At 32.9% G+C, this 25754-nt stretch overlaps 1 protein-coding gene across 7 annotated transcripts in view; it reads right to left on the bottom strand.

Moving 5' to 3' along the window:
- The window catches only part of Erbb4 (erb-b2 receptor tyrosine kinase 4), a 1059983-nt gene that overhangs the window by 351166 nt on the left and 683063 nt on the right, over positions 1-25754 (bottom strand). The window lies entirely within an intron of this gene.

Raw genomic sequence — 25754 nt, 5'->3', positions numbered from 1 at the left:
TACAAAAAAGATTCTCTCTCTCTCTCTCTTTAAAAAAATAAAATACATGAATAAAAATAAATGTATTGTGTTCATCTGCAACTAAAAAAAAAAAGAAAAACTCTATGATACTTTGGAACATGGGCATAACCATTGGATAAAATACACTAAAGCCAAGTTCTACTTGATTATTTCAAAACTGGGCTTAATTAACTTGTCCCCTGTGAATAATGTCTGATTATCACATACATGAATTATTTTCCAGATAGCTAAAGTCATCCAGAAAAAAAGTCAAACATTCCCTCTGAAAATTTTCTTATTTCTTTACAAAATTGTCTGTAAATATGAATAGCATCTTCCTGCCTAATATTTACCTCATTTCCTCCTTCTTGTGCAAGAAAATATATTTTAGAATAATCATGCATCAGTCCATTGAGTGGTCAGTTTCAACTTAAAAAGAAAACTGTAGGTTATACAGATACGGATTATATTTTCTTACAGAGTAAGAAACCTTAAGGTGGTGATTGTAGATATTAGTTTAGCTACTCCCTGCTGCCGACTTCCTGCTCTGCCACCCTGCATGTTGGTTTTATTCATTCTAGGCACAAAATGGCTGCTGCGTTAAAGATATCTGATTTGAAGTGAAAGCAGGATGAAGACAGAAGAGATTTTCTCCTAGTGAAATTCTGACATTCTATATTGGGAAAAGATGCTCTTTTTAAGGAGTATATCTGCATTTTATTGGCCAGAACAATGTACTATGACTATTTCACAAGAGATGAGGAAGCAACATTGTAGGGCCATATCACAATTAGAAAAAAAACCAAAAAAAAAACCCAGTAGGGGTGTTAGTGAGGAAGGAGAGAGATATGAATATTGGGAAGGCAACCAACTCTGTCTCCCATGGTAGCACAGATGAAATAATCTCATTTGTGTAGTACACCAAGCCAAATTTTTAAAAGTCACCTTAAACAAAGAGGGAGATAAAAGAATGAATGGAATATCTGGCACTACAGATGAGTGCTTGTGGAAGCAAGATTGGTGGGCACATCCAAAGTGTCTTCCAACATTGCATGTTTAAAACCCACGAGATTAATGTTGATCTTGCAGAGCTTTCCACATTTAAAATCAGACCTGTTCTCATCATCAATCCTTTCACTGACTATTGCTTCCATTTTCTCAGGAAAGGTGAAAAAAAGAAACAAAAAGAAATTAGATCATCTTTCTACTTCTAAAACTCAGTTCATTATTTTTCATGACCTAACCATACAACTTTCATCAAAGCAGACGGGAGATGTAAAACCTAAAGAAAATTGTGAAAATGGATTTCTACATTAATGTTGGCATTAAGCTTCCATCTAAGAAGTGTGACGATCTCATACTAATAGCTTTCTCATGAGACATTAGGTGACGCTCTCCAGCTCTAGGAATAATTCTTCATTAGATGATAAAGAAAGGAGATCCTGACTGCTATCCAGGAAATGATGGCTATTTTTCAGTCTACATTTGGAAACATTTTACTTTTAAAAAACATAAAGAGAAAGGTAATAGCTCAAACATTATGAAATATCTGTATTTTTCAGGAGTCACATTTTAATTCAAATTGTTCATGCTAAAGAAACACAGGATCCATCTCCAACATCCTATCAAAAAATTTAAAATAAATTATATTATACTGAATACTAATCTTATCAAATCCCTTTCTTCAACAATATTAATCTGTTAGCATTGCTGACATTTGTCTCTTAGACATATTCTGTGAAAAAGCTTGGCTTATACTTGGAAAAGGGATTTGGAAAAGAGATGATAATGCTTTAAGTATAATCTTACATGTAAAAATTTCAAATTAAAGTATAATCATGATATAATCATGATCAATGTAGATCATACTTCTTGCATCACAAATCCAAAAACCAGCATCTGCTAGCAATTCTGGTTTGGAAAGTTTATAAATTTCTAACATTTAACATTAGATAATTTATTTGTGTATGTGTGTATCCCCCCCTCCCCGCCAGTCGTCTTTTATCTTTTTGGTATACATCCTTTTCTGCTTTTGAATGTCAAAAACTACACAAAGAATGTATATTTGCATTGACATTCACAGAAGAGTTTTAATGTACACTTTATCTTTCATTCTCTTTTGATTAACTTGATAATGTAAATATTTCTCAAGAAATTATGTTACAATTGCAATTATACATTTAAAATTTTTCTTTAATTTGATAACTTTAAAAAATTTCAAAATGTTAATAATTTGGTGAGAAAATATTTTATTAGGTTTATTTCTGGACTAAGAAAATTTTAGGGAATAGATTCTGGGTAGTAAGAAAGTTCTTAGAGATATACACCATTTACTTGATGGAAGAGATGTCTAATGTCTCTTATGCCTTGGTTAACTAAGGAGATTGGACTGTATTTTTAAAGAATAGAGTTAATAAAGAGAAATGCTTTGTAAGATATTTATTCCATAAAACAGCAGTAAGCTATCTCTCTATATTTAGCTCTATCTAAACACACAAGATGAGTTGCTTTCACAAGTTTTGTTAAAGGTGTATAAGAAGGAATCACCCTTGCTATATGAACACTTTCCCTCCCAATAACATGAAATAAAGTAACTAATAATTAAATTTTAAGTCCAGAACAAAAGAGAAAATTTCCAATTCTGAAAAACATAGGCAAATATGGCATAAATTTGACTGATACTCAAAGATGCATAAAACCTGGAAGAGCTCAAAGAATCAAAATTAAAAAGGATGTTGAAAAAGTGAATGAGCTCAATGTAATCTCATTCTATTGTATTTCACTTCCACTGTAGAAAATATATCCGAGAAAATTAAGAGAGACATAAATAGATTCTTGGTCATTTAATCAATTGGTAGAAAAAAAAAAACTGCTATGAGTTTTCTTATCATATTATATAAAAATATTTCCTGCAAGTTCACAAAACAGAGCTGCCTCTTCTTAATAAATGTCATGCTTAAATATGGTAAGATACATTAGATATGACATTCTGTTAAAAAGTATCATTTCATTACTGAAAAATTCCATTAAACACTTAAATATGTTTGTGTCTCAAACACTTCCTACTAGATTAATGCATGAAAGTGAGTAAAATATGCCATGAATCTTTTTAAGTTTAAAGTAAATTGTAATCCACATTAGTCTCCACTATGACAAATTTAACTTATATATAATACACTATTTATAACTGAGCTATAATTAAACTAAGTTTCATGAAGGCAAGAAATATTTTCCATCGATGTTTCATCAAACCTAGGCAATAGTTACCCAATGAATACTTATTAGATGCACCTGGGGGAAAACTGTACCATGGGGTTTGTTGCCACATTAATAAGTTAACTTCTGCTATAGTTCCTAATTTTAAATATATACTGACTAAATGCAAGTTACCTTTTCCCATGAATGCTCTATAGGTCATCTTAACTGGTCTGCTTCATTAAGGTAAGGCTTATTTCTGTTTTGTTCAAAGCTGTATTCCCAGTTTCTAGTAGTATACAAGGCACAAGGAGATACAGCAAATAGTTGTTTAATTTAAAATGATATGTATTTTGAGCATAAAATAGAGTTCTTATAAACTGAAAAGGAAATAGCTTTTATTATATAAAATACTTATAACTGATATTGTTCAGAATTACTGTTGACAACATGTTTTTATTTATGAGGCACATTTAGAAATTTTCATTATTTTTTTCCAAACCTACATTATGCACCAAACTCAATTATTAGTCACCAGTTGAATAATAATGATTTTGAGCTATTCCAGACCAAATTTCCCAAACTGGTACAAATAACCAAGTATATGCTATTCTCTTATGCTGCACAAAAACCTAAAAGTATTGTTAAATATTGAACTGTAAGTCTACTTCATATGGCTCCTTAATTTAAGTTTTAGAACAGTGTAAATTGCTAATATGACATCTGAAAGAGAACATAAAGTTCTTGTGTCTTAGCCTTCCAATCCTCAAAGGTTGGCCATAGACCGCTTCTTTCCTTGATTCGAATTTGCATAAATCTAATGAAGGAAATGTTTATGTTATTTAGATGATTTCTTTTGTTCTCTTCATTTTTTTTCAAGTACTAGTTATTAGGATTAAGGTAGGAATGAATGCCCATTAACAGAATCATTGGCATTTTGCAAATATATGCTTTTAAAAGAAAGTGTGACAAAATACTGAATAATATTTTTCTCTCTCCTGTAGGAAGTGGTTTTATTATGTGACATTCTTGCTGAAAATACAGATTAATGTGACCTCCTTAGTAGATTTAAGAAGTTGATACAATTGCTTTGACCCCATGCATAATTTGTAACATCTAGTAAGATTGAACATGTTTTTCCAAAATAAAGATCATAATTGTAAATGCAGGTAATCATATGATACTTTAGTCTTATGATTTGTTATAAGAGAAACATTTCACTTCAACTCACACATCAACCAACCACAATGGTATAAGAAAAACCTAATAAGTAGAAATAAAATACTTAGCATTAATCTCTGACTACATATCTAAAAGTCTTCCTTTTCATGAATGCATCTCCAAGTCAACCTTAGTATTCAAATGATAATAAAAAATAAATGTTAAAAACACTTCACTTGTGTAATTATGGAGGGGGCATTTAAATAATGTATGTATCTGACTTATATTACCTTAGCCAAAGGGCACAACCCAGAAGTTAAAATAGAAAGTGGCAAAAGCCTATTTTCAAGATAAAGGTATAAGAAGCAGTTACAGGAACATTCTTAGACATAAAGCAATATATCTTTCTCACTATCATCACCTGAAGCCACACAAGTCTGTTGGCAGATAATGATACAGAAGTAATATAGATCACATCATCCACCTGTGATACTCAATACATCATCTTGGGAATGGACTTGGTCCAGAGATTCCTGTATCTTTCCCAACTCAGACCTTTCAGCTGGGAGCACAATGAATTGCTGCTACCCCACTGGGTCAGCCCTCAAGGTTCATTATTAATAAGCTGAGACTCTAAAGGCTAATGAGAACCGGGTGCTTGAGGAGACAATGGCTCATTCATCATCAATCAAGCTTTGAAGTTTTTATACAGATGATTTAAGGAGAGTTGAAGTGTGCAAAATTGAAATGTCACATTTGTATTGGGAGGGGTAGAGGGTGGTAATGTAAATGAGTGATGCAACCTCTGTATTTCAGCTCAATGATCAGAGTCAAAAGCTCATGGATTCAAATAACAAGTGTTGGTATGTAGCAATGGACAGGTTTTTTTTTTTTTTTCTTTTTATCAGAACAAGGCAACTTCAAGAAGAAATTATTAGACCCATAGGCTGAAAATCAGCTTAAGAGAGAAAATTATTTAAAAAAAGAAATCTTGATTTCAGTTGGAGTTGGTAATGCTTGCCACAGTGTCCCAGCTCATTAGTACATACTTCAGGGTCCACTACAACTCAGCTTGAGTTGTTTCAGCTTAGAGTCCTGGTTCCACTGAAAGGTCTGCTGTAGCCATTTTTTACTTCTTGGGTTACCCCTCCTCTTGCTCCTGCAACACACATTATCTGAACCGACATCTGACATACAGCAAATGCCACTTTACCTTCTATTTATTATTTTGGGTACTAGACTTGTCTCTCTTATCTTACCACAGGACCTTCAAGAATAAAAAAAAAATGACAAATATCTTTGTATTCCTAGTGCCAAAGAAAGTGTCAACCACATGATAGAAATTCAAATGTTTTTGATGAGTATGATGATAATGATAGCATCTTTAGAAGATGACTAACATTTGTTAAAACCTAATGATAGCATGTTAATGCTATGCACTAATATTTACATTATAAATCATTTAACATATCGAATAAATTTATGAAGGTATCGATGTATTAATTCTTCCTATACTTTAAGATAGAAGTAAACTGTTTAAACTCATTGATAACCTATGCAAAATAAATAAATAAATAAATAAAAGTAAAGTGTGTGTTTTAGTAGTCTTTAAATTATGAATTTAGGATTTCCATCTCACATTATTCTTTAGTCTCAATATGTATGTCAATGTATACACCAGCATGTCTAATATTCTTCTTTTAAAATTTTTTTCACAAACTTGCATTCTCCTTGCATATCCTAATTCCAGTTAAAATCAGAATAAAATGTTATAAAAGTAACCTATATTCAAAATTTAAGGTATGTCATTAGTTTCTTCATTTCTGTATCAAATCAGTCATGAGCCTCTAAGGAACATTCCTCATCGTGTTTCTTTTTATATCCACTGATACCCCTTAATTCAGATTCTATTGTCTTATGGCAGATGTAACTTTTGCATCTAATCTATTCTGCCTACAAATCCACCTTTCATATTAAAGTCCTGATATATTCTATATTATAGCTAGTTTGATATCCCAGTGGGGAAATGGGGAGAGAAAGAGAAGGGATACAACCTCAAGATAAGGGCTTTGAAATATAAAAGCAATAATACTGAATCTAGTCAACTGGATAAAAGTAAGTTCAAAATCTAGTTTTGACTTTCTAAATATATGGCCTTATCTATTTTTATGAAGCTCAATTTGCACAACTCTGTAATGGGAGAATTTGTACTCAGTATCTCTCACATAGTTGTTAATTTTATTGTACTTTATGCTTGATAACTATTTTAATATTTGTCTACTGATTAGCATAAACAAGGGTTATATTTCTTTTCTCTATTTAATTTCACATCATGTTACTCAATCCTATATTAGTCTATGGTTTTAAAATATGGTTTTATTTTTATTGCATATATAATTTTGTCTAAGTGATTCCAGCCATTGTGGAAAATCCACAATCATCAGAGGCAGAGTTAATCTTACTTGTTTCTCTGCCATCTTTAATATAAGAGGAGGATCCAAATGGCAAAACCATGCAAAAGATAAAGGGAATTATGAAAGAGGAAAAGAATAGAAGATGAGTACATGTTATCTCTTAATAAAGATTCTTGCAAATTTCCACAAGAAAATTATATTCATGGGAATATTGGGAGACAACTAGTAATCTCTGTCATACTAACTTAAAAGGAATCTGGATTTTTTTGATATTCATGACACATAAATCTGTGACTTGAACAAATATAAAGGGTTTTTTTCCTAAACATTTTTGTTGAAGTATTATACATATGTGTGTGTGTGTGTGTATATATATATACAGATATCTATGATGTATTTCATATATTAGAAATAGATACACATGTATCAATTAGCTTTTACAAACTAGACACACTTTGTTGTAAGCATTCAGGTCACGAATTAGAACATACTCAGGACATAAAAGCCTTCCACATATTTTCCTCCTTATGTCACTCCCTCTTAAAACCCTTGACTGAGACCCTGCTGCTTATTTTTGTATTTTACATAGATAATGTATTCCTTGGTGTCTGGCTCCTTTTGTTCAACATTACTTTTGGGAAATTCATCTATGTTGTTCATTTTCATTGTTGCATAGTATTATATGCTTTGTCATTTCAACATTTGGATCCTTTCTACATTTGGATAATTATAAATTGAGCTGCTATGGTCATGTGGCTTCTGGTGACAATACATATTCATCTACACTGTATTCCTATCTAGAAGAGTAGAACTGCTGGGCTATAGTTTCAATGAGTTTCCCAAGGTAAGTTTGCCAATTTATATGCCCATCTAGTGCATCAGGGGCCCACAGCTTACTAACCACTTCAACTACGAGTCTTTGTTTTTCAATTTCATTGCAATCATTCTGGTTGGTGTGGAATAGAATCATTCTAATTTGCACTTCTCCACTGACTAATGAAGTTGAGTCCCTTATATGATCTTTGGGGTATAATTCCTAATGGCAAAAGGCTTATTTTTGTTTGCTTAATAGAGGGTTTTAGTATGTATGAAGCATTTACAAAGAAGTATGGGAAGCCTGATAGGTATTTGAACACTTGGTAAACAAATTAAGCAAACTAATGTATCAGAGGTAACTCTTATAACTTAAAAATAGTTTGGTAGAGGGATATGGCATATTTTGAAAATGATACTTTTAGAAAATGAATTAAAACTATGTTGATAATTATAAAATAAAGAGTAAAATGTAAATGCTGGAAGATGGATAAAAAATCTTATATAACTATCTTTCTGATGACAGGGATACATACAATTGAAGGTATAGAAGAAGAAAAAGAAAACTTTCATGTGGTTTTGCTATTATAAAAGAACTCGCCTCTACATAAAGCTCAAGTATTTTTATTTTCTCATCCACCAGAAAGCCCTTGTTATAGCCAACAATCCTCTTAAATAACAGCTCCAAGTTTCCAGAAAATGTAATTGCTTCAGTAGAACAAATCAGTAGAGTTCAATGTTTTCATTACCAATAAAGGGGGAAGTCATATTAGTAGCCAGAAATGATTTGTTCCTTTTATTTGCAAGCTTTAATACAATAAGTCTGGGATATACTGCAAGGTCACTTTCAAATATCTCACCTACTATATTAGTTTGTATAGTTTTAATAACTCTTCTCACAATGTGTGATCTCTTCACTTCTACTTCTTTAGAATATTTCAGGAAAGTATGATTTTCCCTGGTGACAGTAATAATAAATATCATTGCTACGTATGTTTGTTGCTGGCAAGTTAAAACTTGCAAATAAAAGATGAAGCAAGAGAAAGAAGAACGATTTAATCTTGCAAAATGATTACATGATTTTCAAATATATCAAGAGTTTTAAAAGGCTATGTAAGATAATATGAAAAGTATAAACACAAACTAATGTCTCATCTAAAATGTGTATTAAATTATTTTTAAAAATAATAAAGACAAGATTTGACAAAACAAGAAATTAAAAATGTCAGAAGCTAAGAATACACATAAGTCAGTCCTGGAAAACTTTTAAGACCCACAACAAGCGGGTCCAAATTAAATATTTCTTTTGAAAGGAAGTTTTAATGAAAAAAAATAACAGGAAGAAATGAATGATTACACAGGAGTAGCCAGCCTTTTTATAAAACACTGATTACCAAGATATGAAATATCAGTTATCGTGGTAAAAAAGGAAGTAAAAAAGAAAGTCTTTATACTTTGGTTTAGATACAGTTTCAAGTTAGTATACATTTCACACAGTAAAATGGACAGACGTGAAGCTTTTGTATGCACATGTACACTACATTTTTTGTCTTCACCGTCTAGCTGCCACCCAGATCAAGACATAGAATATTGTGCTCATTCCAGAAATTTCTCCTTGCTTCTTCCCAGTTGATACCTTTTTTTCTGTCACCACAGATGAAGTTTGCTTGTAAGTTCATACACATGAAATCTTATAGTATATATCTTTTTTGCCTTCTTTTACTCAAAATAACATTTTGAGACTTATGTAGTCTGTTACTTGTGTTAGTTTATTAATTTTTATTTTCTTGTATCATTCCATTGTATGATATTACCACAACTTGTTTATATTTAGATCATATTTTAAACACAGCTATGCTAGTTTTGCTGTGAGGTTGCAGGCAAGTTAGTTTAGTCTTTTTCATTTTCTGTCATCTATAAAATAAGAGTGATAGTTATAGTATGAATTACAGATAATGTTTATAAACTGTCTGCTACATAATAGATGTTCAATAAATGGTAGCTATTTCAAAATAGGTTAATAATATAGTTCAGAAGACTCCTTTATCCAGCACATTATAAAATCTATGCATATTGGTTGAAGTATGAATCATTTGGGAGAACAGAAGATCAAATAAAAACTCCCAAGTGCCATATGTAGTCCTCATTAACTTGTTTAGTAGATAGCATAACAATTTTACAGTTTATGTGTAATATATATAAAGCTAAAATATCATTCCCAAATCAGTTTATTAAAAATTAGGCTTATCTGTATTCCATCAGGTAAACTGTTCCTAAGAACAAGACCATAAGTTCTGTAACTTACTTCTCTCCTACACAGACTACTCCTTGATACCTACTTGAGTTAACCCTGTAAGTCATTTCTATAATCACATTCTGTGACAGCACGCAGAATGTAGATTTCCCTCTGCTCAGTGCAGGTAGGTGCTTAGTTCACAGGTACTATAGTTGGGACAGTGAAAGTCCCTGAAGGCCCACATGTTAAAGGCTTGGTTGCCAATCTATGGTACTCTTAGGAGGTGGTGAAAACCTTGGACGATGGAGAATAGTGAGAGGAAGTTAGGTTGCTCTCATTTTGCTCCTGAAGGTGATATTAGGACCTTAGCCCCTTTTCTCTCTTTGCTTCCTGTCATGGGATAAACTACTTCCTCGGAAATGCATTCCCATGAGGCAAACTAAACCTTTCTTCCTTATAAGTTGATTATCTTGGGTGTTATGGTATAGTAAAGGAAAACTGACAAACATAGTAGGTAACAGAGCCTCCAATGGCAATCTCCAGGTGACCTCTATATTTGTTGCCCTTATCATTGTATTTAAACAATATTACAGCAAATTCCAAATAACCAGGATAAATAAGATAAGCTTTCCTCTTTGATGGAAAGTATCTGGCATTTTTCCTGCAGCAGAATGGATTAATTAGGAAATGCAGAACATTATCAAACGCATCTGTGTAGCTTAGGGTTGAGCAGGGTTGTGAGACTGCTCCACACTATTGCTTAAATTTATTAAGGTTTTTTTATTAAATCAATAAGATGTGTAATAAAGCATTGCTATAATAATACTGCCATTTGGTAGAGGAAAAAATGGAATTGCTTTTGAGTAAAGACTAGATAAAATACTATATTTTCTCAGAGAAATTTATGAATTCAAGCTGTATGCTTATGCTATTTGAGAAAAAAAAAAGAGTCGTTAAAACTTCTGCAGAAACTACTTATAGTGTTTTTAACAAATCATCATATTCCATAGTCCCTAGCACATAACTCTCATTTCCCCCTATTGTAAAAATTATTTTCACATTGTTACATCTGATGTCACAACAGAGTGGGCTCCATTAACAATGGTGTACCCTGTAATCGGTGTTACCATGTCTTCTAAACTAAGTAAAGAAACACCCTTTAGTTTAGAATGTTTTCTCTTTTCCAGGGTTAATAGAGATGATTTTAAAATTATTTTGGTTATTTGGCTGCTTTATGAGGCTAGACATGAAAAAAAGCCCAAAGTACTAAGATGTCTAACAATGCCAGATGGTTCAGTCAACTCAGAATGCCAGCATTCAAGAAGAGAAGCCATTGATACATAAATCTGCCCAGGCTAGTGAGTCAGACTGGGTCACTATGATTGCATCTCCTATCACATTAGTTATCTTATCCAAGTCCCAGTTCCCTTACAGTTAAAATGAAAGTACAAATAGCCCCAGGCTCACAGTTCCATTGAAAGGAGAAGTGAGCTGAACATAAATGCTCACTGTAGTGATGGTCACACAGCAAGTGTTTAATTGGTGCAGTATTATTTTACTAAGGAAAGAAGAGACCTCTGGGAAGCAGAGTTTTCCTATGCTGCCTTATAATCTTCTCTCTTTCCTGACAGAAATGACATTTTGAGAGAAAGAGAGAGATTAAAACTAGGAAAGAACTACTAACATAAATTGGACTAATAGTCAAATCTAGGATATGTGGGTTTGTACATTTGTTCATTCCTTAAAATTTAATGTTGACCTACTTAGCTGAGTTTCAGACATGCTTTAGGGAGGATAGATGTGTTCTGAGCACTCACTCATCCATTACTTAGCATTCTGAACCTCTTTCGAAGAAGTAGAATTTCTGTACCCCAAACTTATACAAATGAGAGAGAAGGATCAAGCAAGCTACCATGTGCCTCACACTCAGGAATCTTTCTAGGAGGGTTCCAGTATTTGCCTTTCTGATCCCAAAGCCCTTTCTTGGCCCATTGCAATGTCTCTTTGTACATGATGACATTATGCCAGTATTTATAATGCAGCATTTCTCTTAATTCTTACAGGAACCCTATAAGATAATTATTACTGCTTTCATTTTACAATTGAGTAAATGAACTAGAAAGAGTAAAATTTCTGGTGAGAGTTCTAGACAACTATGATTTCAGTCTAATGTTTAAAGGACCCTGCCTTAAACTTTCTCTTCTGCATTGTTCCTATTACAGGAGGAAAGGCTGAGAAATAGGAAGAAAAGCAGAAGTATAAGCAGAGATGAGGTACAACTCCATCTTATATAAGTGTAATTAAGAACTCATAGTAATTTCCCTGAAGCCCTTTTTGAAAATATTTTATTGAGTTGAAAGGTAAAATTATGCTTTTAAGTGATTGTTTCTACATGAAAAAACTGTGTATATATAAAAAAAAATCTTGGCTGAGTTAGACATCTGGACCACATCCCAGCCTTCATATTGGAGGAACATCCCTTTTGCCTCTGTCAAAAGTAGGCACAGAGGAACAGGCAGCATAATAAAACATCAAGAATTCACTGGCCTTGAAGGAAAGCCCTTCAATTCAGGAAAATACCAAATTTTTAAAAAAGAAAAAAGAAAGAAAGGCAACTTTATTATTTTCAAGTACTATAGAAACTCAAGGCTTAGTCCTTGGAGCTCTGCTTTAATGAATATTGTAAAATGATTTTAATTACTAGATGCAAAATCGTAAGTCTGAGAAGAGTCTGCCTCTATGTGCCTTGCAACTGCATTGCTAAAAATATGAAAATGGATAATTTTAATGCATAGGGACTTTGGCTCTCCTAATCAAATCTGCATTCTCCTTAAGATGTTTTCCCCCTATTAATTGTTGTTGAGTAATTAATATAAAGAAAGCAAAAAGTGCAAAGCATTTGACTTAATGAACTCAAACCAATGAAAATTTATTTTTAGATTAAGCTTAATATTCTAATCACTTTAAAGGTAGATGAGTTACAGTTCTTATGGTGCAAGAAAATGAATCCAAAACGAAAACACGGTTTTTAGCCTTATCAAATTATATCTTTGCTGGCAAACTTACTGGATTCTACATTTTCAATCTTATAAGACTAAGGTATCCTCTTGAAACACACATTTTAAGTAATCCTTATTTCTTCCATACAGTAACATATATCCATCTTTAGACACTTCTGTTAGATAACTTTTTTATTTGAATAGGGAAAAGGGGAAGTGATTTTACTTGGGAGTTTCAGATGTTTTATAAATTTTATTAATTTAATAAATATGCTGAACATAAAAGGTAACAATACAATACAGCTGGGCTGGGGTTGTAGCTCACTGGTAGAGTGTTCATCTCGCACATGGGAGCACTGGTTTGATTCTCAGCATAAAAGTAAAAAAAACTAAAGTGTCCATCTACAACTAAAAATATACATATATTTTAAAAAATAATACAATACCTCCTGCATAGGAGAGCTTTTATTCTACCACTTACAGAAGTATATGTTCAGTTTTAAGACATTGTCTTTCAAAGCAGAAGCTTCAACCAAAAATTTATTATATGTAAAATAGAATTAGATAAAAATTTTTAGAAGTTTTATGAAACTAAATATTTAATTGTGAATTCAAGGGATATAGCAAGACATTTTAATATGACCCTACAAAGAAGAATATTGCAAATGTTATCCTTTATACATTTATATTCTCTAATTGAGTTTTATAGATAGAACCTAGATATATAAACACTTATTTAAAAGAATTTTACAATCAAAATTAAGCTCAAGTGATCATCTCTGCCTCAAACTACTTGCCTTGAGATGTAAAAAAAAGAAAAGAAAAGAAAAAAAAAGGCTTATAGTATTAGTATAAAAATTGTAAATAGAAATAGTGGGAATATTAATAGGAATACCAGGAGTTTCTCAGCCTAATTTTATATATATATATATTACACACACACACACACACACACACACACACACACATACTTTCTTTATAATTAAACATCACCACCACAAAAACATTATTTGCTGTAAGCTATCATATTGTGAGTGGTTCCTAACAATTTCCTAAGTGGTTCTGATCCTCTATTCTCATTTTACTTTGGAGCTCAGAACAATCAGATGGTAACATCTGGCAAGCATTGTTCCCAACTAGATGTTAAAGAGAAGTAATCTAAAGGTTTGTGTCTGTTGAGATCAGGAAAAGGGAATGAGATCAGGAAAAGGGAATGATCCTTTTATGCTTTAACATTTTTGAAATGAAAATATTTTTAAAGTACCATTTTCTTTGTAACCACTTAGTATTCTACTTTCTCTGGAGCTTCAAGAGTTATAATCTAAATTGCAGCTGAAGGAAGCTGAGGCTAGCTGATATGCACCTAGCTATTTCCATGCTTCAAAGACTTCAGAACCATCTGCTTGTTGGCAGGTGTAATTAATTAGCTAAGTGGAAAAGATGCTCCCTTTTAGAGTGAATAGGAGGAGAGGAGGGGGAATCTCTGAAAGCCCAGTCCTAGGCAGACCCACCGGCTGGGTGCCTCTGGGCAAATTTCCGATGCTGAAACTCATTGAATTTAATGGTTCTTAATTTCACAAGATTTCTAATTACAGCTAGGATAATAAGATGTGATCCAAAAGTTGAAAAAAAGTTGGCACATTTTCAAGGAAAATCCTTCCACACAATGTAGACATCCTAAAGTGTAGAAGTTCATTTATTTATACAGTTTATCCATTTATTCATTCAACTTTGTTAATAAGCAATTTTGAATCTATTTGGCTCACAGGTGGCAAATGCATATTAATAATAGAAAATGTATCATGATAAAGTTTGTATCTGAATCAACATTTCAGAACAGTCAAAGAAAAGTGCATCATTACTCACTTAATAGATTAGACAAAGACCACACTCTAAGAACAGAAATGAAAAAAAAAAAAAAAAACCAAACAAAGATTATAAAACTTACTGTAATTTTATTTGTATAACTTATGTTATTGCTAAAAGGTCCAGAAGTACTGAATTCTACAATACATCCTTTTTAAAATTCCCCAATTGACAAAAACAAAATCCTGTCTTAAACTCAACTATTTCCTGGTGTGTGGCCTTGAAAAGACAAGGGGAGACAGGAATGGGGAATAGAGAGAAGGTAGAGCCACACAACCAACCTGGAAAACACTTGTCATAATCAAAATCAGTAGGTTCTGGCCAGCTCCAGAGGAGTATTATCAAGAGACATGTGAGCTCAGTTTTGCTCAGAAGGTCCAGAAATCCAGAATTTATTGGTAAATATTACCAATTTTTAAACACTCTCTAAGCAATGCAAATCTTGTTGATAGTCCACTTACCACATGTGGTTCATTACACACTAAATCTGGGAATTCCTCAATAATGATCCAGCCTTTACATCCACAACCAGATTGAGATGAACCCTCATGATCTAGTCTCCTCAGCTCCTCTACTCACTGATAGACTATGGCAAAGGAAGTCAGGCAGTTATATAATTCGTTGTTTAGGGACACCAATAGTAGAGTATGGAACACAATGAATTCCATGACACCTCTTCTCCCTACTCATTAGTTGCAGTGGGGATGGCATAAGCTTCTGGCTTCTCATGACTGGGATGCTATCAGCTGACATGTCACTCCAAGACTTCACACTCTGACCACAGAAGCTACATGTGAATTTTAAACAGGTAAAGGTGAAGACAACATAAGAACTGGCTTTTGTGTGAGCTGAGTCTTGTTTACAGGATTAATATAAACACAAAAAGAAAACTAAAGTCTAAAGGCACTGGAAAGTAAAATTATAATTTAGAAAAAGGGGGTAAAAGTTAAAAAAAAATGTACAGTCAAGAATATTCTTCCAGACTTTGATATTCCTATATTAATCAGTCAGGTGAGAAAACATAGTTGAACCTTAGAGATTAGAAGCAGAAAAGGATTAAGAAAAGTTGAAACGTTTATATTTCATAAGTCTGAATGGAGGTCTTCTAAAAACATATTAATGTCTCTGTAATCTCTGCTTGTTCTTTGGGAACAAATGAATTAAGTGAATTTCAGGTCCCACTACCAACAAAACCAAGGGGCTGAGAAAATTCCAAAGAAGCCATTCCATTGGTAAGAATTACAAAGAAAAACAAAATTCTAGAGAATAGATATAAGACAATTAGGATTCTCTCAGCCAGGGGTTGGGTGCGGGAGAAATTGTAGCTGCCCATTGTTTTTAATTCTGCTCTAGAACTAGAACAGGTAACAGCCAGATGACTTCTGGGAATCCAATCGTGAACCTAAAGTTGATTTCTTCTTTGTATTTGTGAAACTAGGAATTTCAAAAGAATGGGCTCTTTTCCTCACCTCTCTCTAAAGAGTGTTAGCACTATGCCCTCTTCCCTGGAAGGGAATACCTTGTCCCTGGCATCTTCCTTCCTCTCTCTCCTTCCTTGCCCCCATGAGGTAAGCAGCTGTTCTCTGCCATGTCCTTCCAACTCCATGTACTGCCTCACAATAGGCCCAGAACAGGGGAGAAGTCAACCATGGCCTGAAACCTCTGAAATCACAAACCAAAATAAACCTTCCCTCCTTTATATTGTGTAGGTCAGGTACTTTGGTCACTGTGATGAAAGGGTGACTGACGCAGAGACACAGTGTAGTTTTCTAGGCAAGGGGTAGAGTTCACAGAAGAGAATAAACAGTGCTGGGAAAATTGGACATCCATATGTAACAAAATGAAATTAGACCCCTATCTCTCACCCTGCATAAAACTCAACATGGATCAGGACCTAGTGTTAGACCAGAGACCCTGTGCCTACTAGAAGAAAAAGTAGGCCCAAATCTCCATCATGTCGGCTTAGGAACTGAATTCCTCAACATGACTCCTGAAGCAAAGGAAGGAAAATCAAGTCTCAATAAATGGGATGATATCAAACTAAAAATCTTCTTCACAGCAAAGGAAACAATAAATAACATGAAGAGAGAGCCTACACAATGGGAGAAATCTTTGCCACCCTGTACTTCAGAGCATTAATCTCCAGGATACATAATGAACTCAAAAAACTTAACACCAGAAAACAAATAATTCAATTGATAAATAGGCAAAGGAACTTAACACATACTTTACAGAAGAAGAAATGCAATTGGATCATTCAACAAATATATGAAAAAATGTTCAACATCACTAGCAATTAGAGAACTGCAAAACAAAATTACACTGAGATTCCATCTCACTCCAGTCAGAATGGCAAGTATCAAGAATACAAGCAACAATAAATGTTGGCAAGGATGTGGGGGAGAAGTTACATTCATTGCTGGTGGGATTGCAAATTGGTGCAACCACTCTGGAAAGCAGTATGGAGATTCATCAGAAAACTTGGAATAGAACCACCATTTGACCTAGCTATCCATCCCACTCGTTGACAAATTCCCCAAAGACTTAAAATCAGCATACTATAGTGATGTGACCACATCAATCTCTACAGCAGTTCAATTCACAGTAGCTAAGCTATGGAACCAACCTATGTACCCTTCAATAGATGAATGGATAAAGAAAATATAGTCCATATACACAATGGAATATTACTCAGCCATAAAGAAGAATGAAATTATGGCATTTGCTGATAAATGGATGGAACTAGAGATTATCATGCTAAGTGAAATAAGCCAATCCGCAAAAAACAAAGACCAAATGTTCTTTCTCATTTTCAGATGCTGACTCACAATAGGTGGGGGGGAGGGAGGAATTCAGGTTCACTAGATAAGATGGGGGAGAGTTGGGTGAAGGGAGACGGGATGTGAATGGGAAAGACAGTAGAATGTATCAGAATTAACTTTCCTATGTTCATATATGAATACCTGACCAGTGTAAATACACAGCTACAAAACAGCATATACAACCACAAATATGGGAAGTTATACTCCATGATGTATGATATGTCAAAATACATTCTACTGTCATGTATAACTAAAAAGAGCAAAGAAAACATATGAAAAATAGAATAAAGTAGAAACGGTATTTAAAACCATTCATCCACCAAAAAAAAAAAAAAAAAAAAAAAATCAGTCCATCAGTGGATAGATCCATTAAAGAGATCAAAGCAATCAGGATGCAATCACTGGTCAAAAAGCCCTTCCTCTGAACACTGCTGCATTGGGGACCAATCCTTCAACATATGAGCCTTTAAGGGATATTTCACATCCAAATCAAAGCAGTCCACTTGTTTGTTCTCTTGTCCTTAACCAATTAATTTACTAAAGTCTGTCAATGTGAGTTTTCTCAAATTTAAAGTGTTATAACATGAAAGATCAACGCTTTTTAAATGTTGAAACAGACACTGAAAAAATATGACTCAGAAAGTACTAAAGAATTTAAGGTGTATCTTGTTAGGATTCTCAGATAATTTGGGGAAAATATACAAAGAAGGACAGACTGCTATAAGTAGGAACACCCAATGAAGAAACAAATGTTCTTGAACATGTCAATGCCACCTGGATGAAAACTATAATAAAATAATATTTAATGAAATTGAGGAACTCTGTTAGAGAGCAGAACAAACAAATAAATTAAAACATGAAAAAAAAAATAATAATAAAAGGTAAATCCAATGAGGCCCACATTAGAGGTTACAGAAAGAAAACAAAGAACACATAAAGTAATAAATTATCAAAGAACTAAGGCAAACAGTCTTCCTTAGTTAAGGGGGAAAATTACTAGTATTAGAGAATATCATATTATAACAAAAACCAAGAAATATATTAGAAGCATATTTTAAAATTTTCAGAGTACTAGGAATCATATAAAATTCTACCTATGAATATGTTGGGAGGATCAAGAAGCTGGTAAGGGGGTGAGGATTAGAAAGCTAGAGAGACGGAGAAAGAGAAAAGGGATCAAAATCACATCAGACTTTTAACAGGGACATATCATGTTAAATGTATGCTTCAAATACAGTGTGTAATTCTATTTAGCTTAGTATTCAAAACTCAGCCCATTCATCAAAATCATCAATTAACTGTGTGTAGTATAGAAGGAGACATTTTCAGATATTCAATATTAACTTTACTCTTCATCATTATTTTCTGGAAGACCTATGAGGATTTCCTTCAAGAAAATGAGGAAGCAGAGCAAGACAGAAGATAAGTTATCCAGAATTCTGCCGTGGAAATCAGTAAAGAGAAGCAGCAGGCTGCAATGTATGCAATACAGATTGGTAAAAGAAAACTGAGTGCCCACAGAGGGTGGTCTTCAGGAAGAGGGGGACTGAATACATGATATTATGAAGAGCCTGGCAATAATTGTACTATAATGCAACAATAACTGAAAGAAAATGACCGCCAAATAGAAACATCAGGAAAAATGAATTTTCAAGATCAGCACCAGAAAATATAGCATATTTTTGGTCTGTCATGAATCATTCCTTAAAAATCTATAATGATACAAATACTGTATACTGATTTTCAACTTTCAGTTAAAATTTTGTTTTTCATTTAGAAGAGTTAAAGGACAAAATGTTCAAGATTGACGATATTCCATTCAATAAATAATACATAAAATGAATAAATAAGGAAAAATCAGAAATATGTTAATAAGCATCAAAATAAACAATTTAATGAGTTATATACATCAGACAAAGCAGGAGGCAGCTGATTTTAACCACACGAGTTTATATTTTCTTTTTTAAAATACATGGAGAGAAAAAAAATATCTGAAACAATTCTGTAATGGCCCTGTATGATGGACTTCTCTGTGGCCAGGGTAATATGCTGTCAAGTGTTATCATGGCAGGTGGGTCTTGTAGCAATACTGTGGCTTGGAAACTATTTAAATAATGAAACTTGAAAGGTAAAAGTAAAGAAAGAAATCCACAGGACTAGTTCTATGGCACACTCTTCACTTCTATCAGTTTATTACAAAAAAAAAAAAAAAAAAAAAAAGAATTCAATGTTCCTTCTGTTTCCTATATTGTCTTTCTTCAAAAGAGTTCTGTGTGCTTCCTAACTTTATCCTATTTGTCTTTGCATTCAGTGGATGCTTTTAGTAATATCAATATTTTAAATAACATATATTTTTTTCTGGGACTATTTTTCTTTTTGACACTATAGTACTATATAAATGTCTCTATCCTAAACCTGAAATCCAATGCATCTAAAAGTTGATGCATCAAGAATGATAAGGCAGTGAATTAAGTTTCCTTCATTCCTTTTGGAAACATTGCCACTTGATTATCTTAGTTATTGTAATCTAGCATATTTAATAATACTAATATTTAAAATATGTTTAAACTATCCTCAATTAATTATCAAACATAAATAATCTTAGTCATTCTTTTAAATCATAAAATTAGAAATAAATAATAGAGCTGTATAATTATGGAACTATTAAGGAAAAATGCAAAATACTGGAAATGTGAAAGATGTCTTACACTAAAGTAGTAATTATTTAACTGTGGCACAAAAAATGCTAAGTACTATACATTTATGTACTACGTAAATATCTTAAATAATTTTTAAATATGGATATACTTTCATGAATACATAAGCAGAAAAACAGAGTAGTCTAAATGCAAGTACAAATGCAACTTGTTTAAACTAAATCCTAAACATATAAATGCACACTGTATGCATGTAACACTGGAATGAATTATACTATTTACCACATGGATGATGGTAGTAAAATTCTGGTCTTCACTTTCCTCATTAGTAAAGTATGTCATACTTCATAGCAAAATAAACAAGGTGATGAGTATAATACTTCTCAGCATTTCTACTAAACAGTGGGTATGTGTATTTGCTACCAGTGTATGGCATATAATAATATATTCCACATAATAATATCAAATACAATTTATTTTGAATATTAAAGTGAAGACATTAAAATTAAATCCCCAAATTAGAGGCAGTTACACAGAAAATATGTAGAGTAATACAGAGATATTGACCTAAAGTACTTAACAGTATTTAAAAAATAAATATAATCAGCTCACAAAATAGTCTTGTTAAAGAATTTACTCATTTACTCTGATCAACATCAAGGTAGTCACCTTGCTCAAAAAGGTAAAAAGCAACCAAAACAAAAAATGAAAACACAAGGAAAATAGTCCATGATTAATCTTTCTTGAAGAAATATCAAATCAGGCAGAAACTTATTCATCTGGTAAATCAGTCTTTCATTTGAAAGTTTACACTATCTAATGTCACAAAGAAATCAATCTGGAAATTTCTCAACAATGTCACATCATCATTGTATGTGTCAGTTGTCAACAGCAGGCAGTAGGTTCCAGAGCCTGTGTTCACAGTTACCATGTCACAGGACTTTAATCAATCACATGATTACACCCATGAATACACAAATTACAAACCACGATGAACATCCTACCAGTAGTGTGACCAAACCTCTGATTTCCAGGGACAAACTCAGTTGATAAAGAGTAATTACAAATAATGCCTCTTGTTCCTCTCAATGAGCTTCTACCACTGACATTAAATTGTATGACCACCTTACTCAAAAAAATATGTATATTTTTATAAAATCTTTATATGAATAGACTTCACAAATGGAAAGGCCAAATTTCAAAACAATGCAAATTTCTGGCAAAGAAACTCACATTTAAATAGTAATGTGAAATCTAATAGAATATTAGCAGTGCCAAGGGACTTAATTTTAAGATACAGCATTATAAACACAAAATGTTTGTCATTAAATTATATTTTTATAATTCTTAATAATTTTTTCATTAAAACAACTTTAGTATAGAAAGAAAAGTGTTTGTCTTCCCTCAGATATTACATTTTCTTTCTTCCTTAAGAAATATTCAGTAGTTTGCTTCTTCTCAAGAGAGTAAGGTAAAAATCAATCTATCAAATTTCTAGAGACTGTCAAAAAACATGAACAAATAATTTAAAAAAAAAAAGAATTTTTTCCATTTAGGAATTTCAACCCTTCAAATATTCAATTTTTAAAAATTCCATTGTTTTGACAAATTCTACCAAGAAATATTTAATTCATTGCCTATACTAGAGCTAAATTCCTGCATTTTTATTTATGTTGTATAAGTCTGATAAAAATATAAAATTCTACTTAACTGTTCATAAAGGATTCCACTATTAGAGAAGATATCTTAGCATGTATTACTCATGAATGAACATTGATAAATGTTTCAAAAAACTACAAAATTTTAGTGGTTGTTTAAAAATTTATTAAACATGTTTGTGATATTGCAAAAAAAGTTGCACATCTCAACTAATTTTGAATAAAATGATCATATTACATAACTCCATCACTGCCAATAATTACCACCATGCTCATCCACAAAACACATAGAATTCCCCTGATCAAATAATCAAGAAGTAATTCATAGAAAAAAGATCATGTGATTCAGTGCTTAACATTTACTTCTCCTATTTGTAGAAACATTGTCAGTAGTTAGCAAGTAATGGAGCTAGAAATGCTGTGCTCCCAGAGGTACGGTTTTCTAGATGAGATGCAAAACTCCAGGCTTGACCATAAGTGGCCATTAAAAATCCCAAGGCACCTCTCAGGGAAGTAGGATTGCTTCTCTCAAAGTCCTGGCTTGATTCCAGCTAACTAATTACACTCAGACTGTCTGGATAATTGTAAATTGTTTTAATGTGAGAATGCAGTTTCCTTGGTTGGTCATAGTGCCTGGGTCCTCTTTTGAAAAGTCTACGCTTACGGGGTTACAGTGGGGATTCTTGTGGCTGATTATTTCTTTTAAACATCAAGATGTGGACCCACTTAGCATCTACCTAAGATAAAAAAAATGAGTGTCCTAAAACTGAATAAATAAATAAATCTGGATATACACATAGATTTAGGAAGGGTCCACAAGGAGACATGGGAATCTCTAATTTGGACCCTCAAAAACACAAGGACCTATTTTTTACAAAGACAATGTCAGGACAGAGGTAGGCAATTCTAATAGCTTTGGTGAACCTCTCTTTTGGATAGTCACAATATATTTGACTTTGACTTTTTCTCTATCAAGTAACAAATACGTACTTATGTATCAGCTTTGCGAATTTATTTCAGCTTCTATTTTCAAGCATTAAACGTTGGACACATATATCAACTTCACTTTTTACCTCCTGATGCTGTAACAGGATTGCCTGAATTCTGTCTCTTGGATTCCTCCAAAGGATGGAGTTTTTTTGCTGGGTGTATGTTTCCCAAACTAAAGATCACATTTCTCAGAATTTCTTGCAACTAAGTCCTGACCTATGTGATGTAGGCAGATGCAAGCTGAGCATTTCTGGGCTCTGTCTTTGAAGGTAAAGGTGAAACTTTTTTTAAATCTATTCCTTGCCCCTCAAAGACACATAATGCAGAGTCATTTTTAATTGCACATATGAATAGTGACATTCAAAGGTTGATGGTGACACAAGTTGAAAAGAATCCAGGGCCCCAATATTATGGAATCTATATCAGTTATAGGTTGTTGTAGGCTGAATGTCTCTAGGCTGCTCTGGGAGAGGGGTGAAAACTTCTATCTTGTTAAAACTATTGTTGTTAATTTGGTTCATTATTTCTTACTGAACAAATTCAAATGCTGTTACAAATCGCTTTTGTTCTCTTCCTATCTCCTCCATTAAAATTCTTTGCTTTGCAAGATTCCTTATATTATAACCAATCGTAACTTGAGAGCTTCATAAACCTATATTAGTTTTAGTATATGACAGGTACTCTGTTTAATGTTTTAGTTGCATTTTTTTTTTCATTCAATCCGTAATACTATTCCATTAGCAGGATACTATTATTATACCCAATTCATGGATGAAGGAATAGATTAATTGGACCAAGGTCATATACTCTTAAATAACAGATCTGAGAGAAAACCTCAGATTGGTGCCCTAAATCCACATGCCTATAATTGCTGGCCAGGTAGTACAAATCAGAAAAGTGGGTGCATAGGACATGTGAAAAACTGAAGATCCCATTTCTCATGCCCAAACCAATGTTGCTTCACAGTTCCAGCCACTTTTATAGGTATGTAAATGCAGGATCAAACAATTCTCCAATTATTTTTTTCCCAAGAGAAACTAGAAATTTCTACATTTAGTTATTAGGAAAAAAATTTTCAGGTGTTTTAGAGGTGTTGTGCTGGACGAAAGATTTCTGTGCAATCTCAGTGGAGAAGTTCTAGTGCACTACAGATATGACAAACACAGTCTTCGCTATCTGTCTAGTGGCAGTCAGATGCAGTGTGGTCAGAGACAAAACAGCAAGCCCTGAGAACACAGTGGGAGGCTATGTCTAGCCTGGCAATCTTCATACACTGGTAGATGTGTCAGCTAAGTTTGGAATTACTAGTATTTTCTAGTTAGATAAATATAAGGGTGAAGGCAAAAGGGTATTCCAACAAGATAAAATATCAATTAAACAATGTGATCCAAATAATGGAAAGCCTAGTTGTTTATTTTTAACTAAAGTGAGTTCAAACTAAAGACCATATTTCATTTAATAGAGGATGATATCATGTGACTTTTACCAAAATAAGAATTCAGGTGTCAGTTCTTGGAATAAATACCTTATAATTTAATCAGATATTTTCATTAGCTTGAAGGTTGAGTGTGTAAATATTTATAGAAGAAAAACATTAAGTAAATTTAAAATTTTATTCTATAGGAATTAAAATTTTATTCTATTTTTTCATATGTATCTATTAAATGTCTGCTCTAAAATAAACAAATGACATAGTTTTAAATTTAAAGATACAATTTTATCTATTTTCCATTGATTGATAATTATTAAAGAATAATAGTAACACTGATAGCCTAAATTTCATTATTAATTATTTCTAAATGCTGCAAGAGAAAACATAAATATGATTTCAACCTTGCCTAAATCTTTCCTTGCCATTATTTACCCATTTTCCAGAAAATATGCCTTGGATAAAATAATTTCTATTTATGTATTCAATTATTCATTTATTTGCTAATTCATGAAGCACGATTAACCACACAGTGATAGACCTGGTGCTAAGAGGAAAAGATTTAAAAAGATGAAATGTCATGGTCTTCTTTTTTTATGGGGGTACCAGGGATTAAACTCAGGGACACTCGACTATGAAATCATATCCTCAGCACTAGTTTGTATTTTATTTAGAGACAGGATCTCACTGAGTTGCTTCATGCCTTGCTTTTGCTGAGGCTGGCTTTGAACTCGCAATCCTCTTGCCTCAGCCTCCGGAACTGCTGGGATTACAAGCGTGTGCCACTGTGCCTGGCATGTCATGGTCTTCTGTACACAGGAAAACATTATATAAATAACCAGAAAGACAAAAACAATTTATCACAAGAAAAGTGAAATGATATAATAGAGATATATGCAGAGTGCTACAGAATTCAAAGAGTACTGCTATCTGCCAAGGAGAATGAGGGGAAGCTTCATTCTGAAGCTTGAACAGGCATCTGGCCAAGCACAGATGGGGAGAAAGTCTTCTAGTGGACTCTGGATGTTTGTAGCAAATGGAGGTTTTAGAAAGTGGTTGTGGTAAGGAGACCATCAAGAGTAATTCTGTGTCTCTAGAGGACACACAGCACAAAGAGGCAAGGGTGGATAGCCATGAGACAGAGCAGACAAGACAGTGGACCTTCATGAAGGCATCCATGTTTTCTTAGGTATCTTGGGAGGATAAAAACACTTCAAAGATCGAATTTTCAAATGAAAGAAAGCCAACTCTCATTTTATGTGTCTACATTTAAAAACAGTAGATAAAAATTTTTGAATTTTTAAAAATTTCTTTTAAAAAATCCTAATACTTTTTTCTCCCTAAACATCATATACACTCATCCTCGCAGAATTAAATTTACTACAGAGTATAATAAGGAGAATCTATGGAACCTTAAATAATCTTATCTAACTTAAAATGTCTTCCCCATGCTATTATTGTGAATTCAGTGACAGTACAAGTCCCTGTTTCTACGGCTTTATCAGAACAATTTC

Source organism: Marmota monax, unplaced genomic scaffold (assembly GCF_021218885.2).
Source record: "Marmota monax isolate L192 unplaced genomic scaffold, Marmota_monax_Labrador192_F-V1.1 WCK01_AAM20220418_F8-fsc00136, whole genome shotgun sequence".
Lineage (NCBI taxonomy): Eukaryota > Metazoa > Chordata > Mammalia > Rodentia > Sciuridae > Marmota > Marmota monax.
This window is presented reverse-complemented; position numbering and strand designations above follow the sequence as displayed.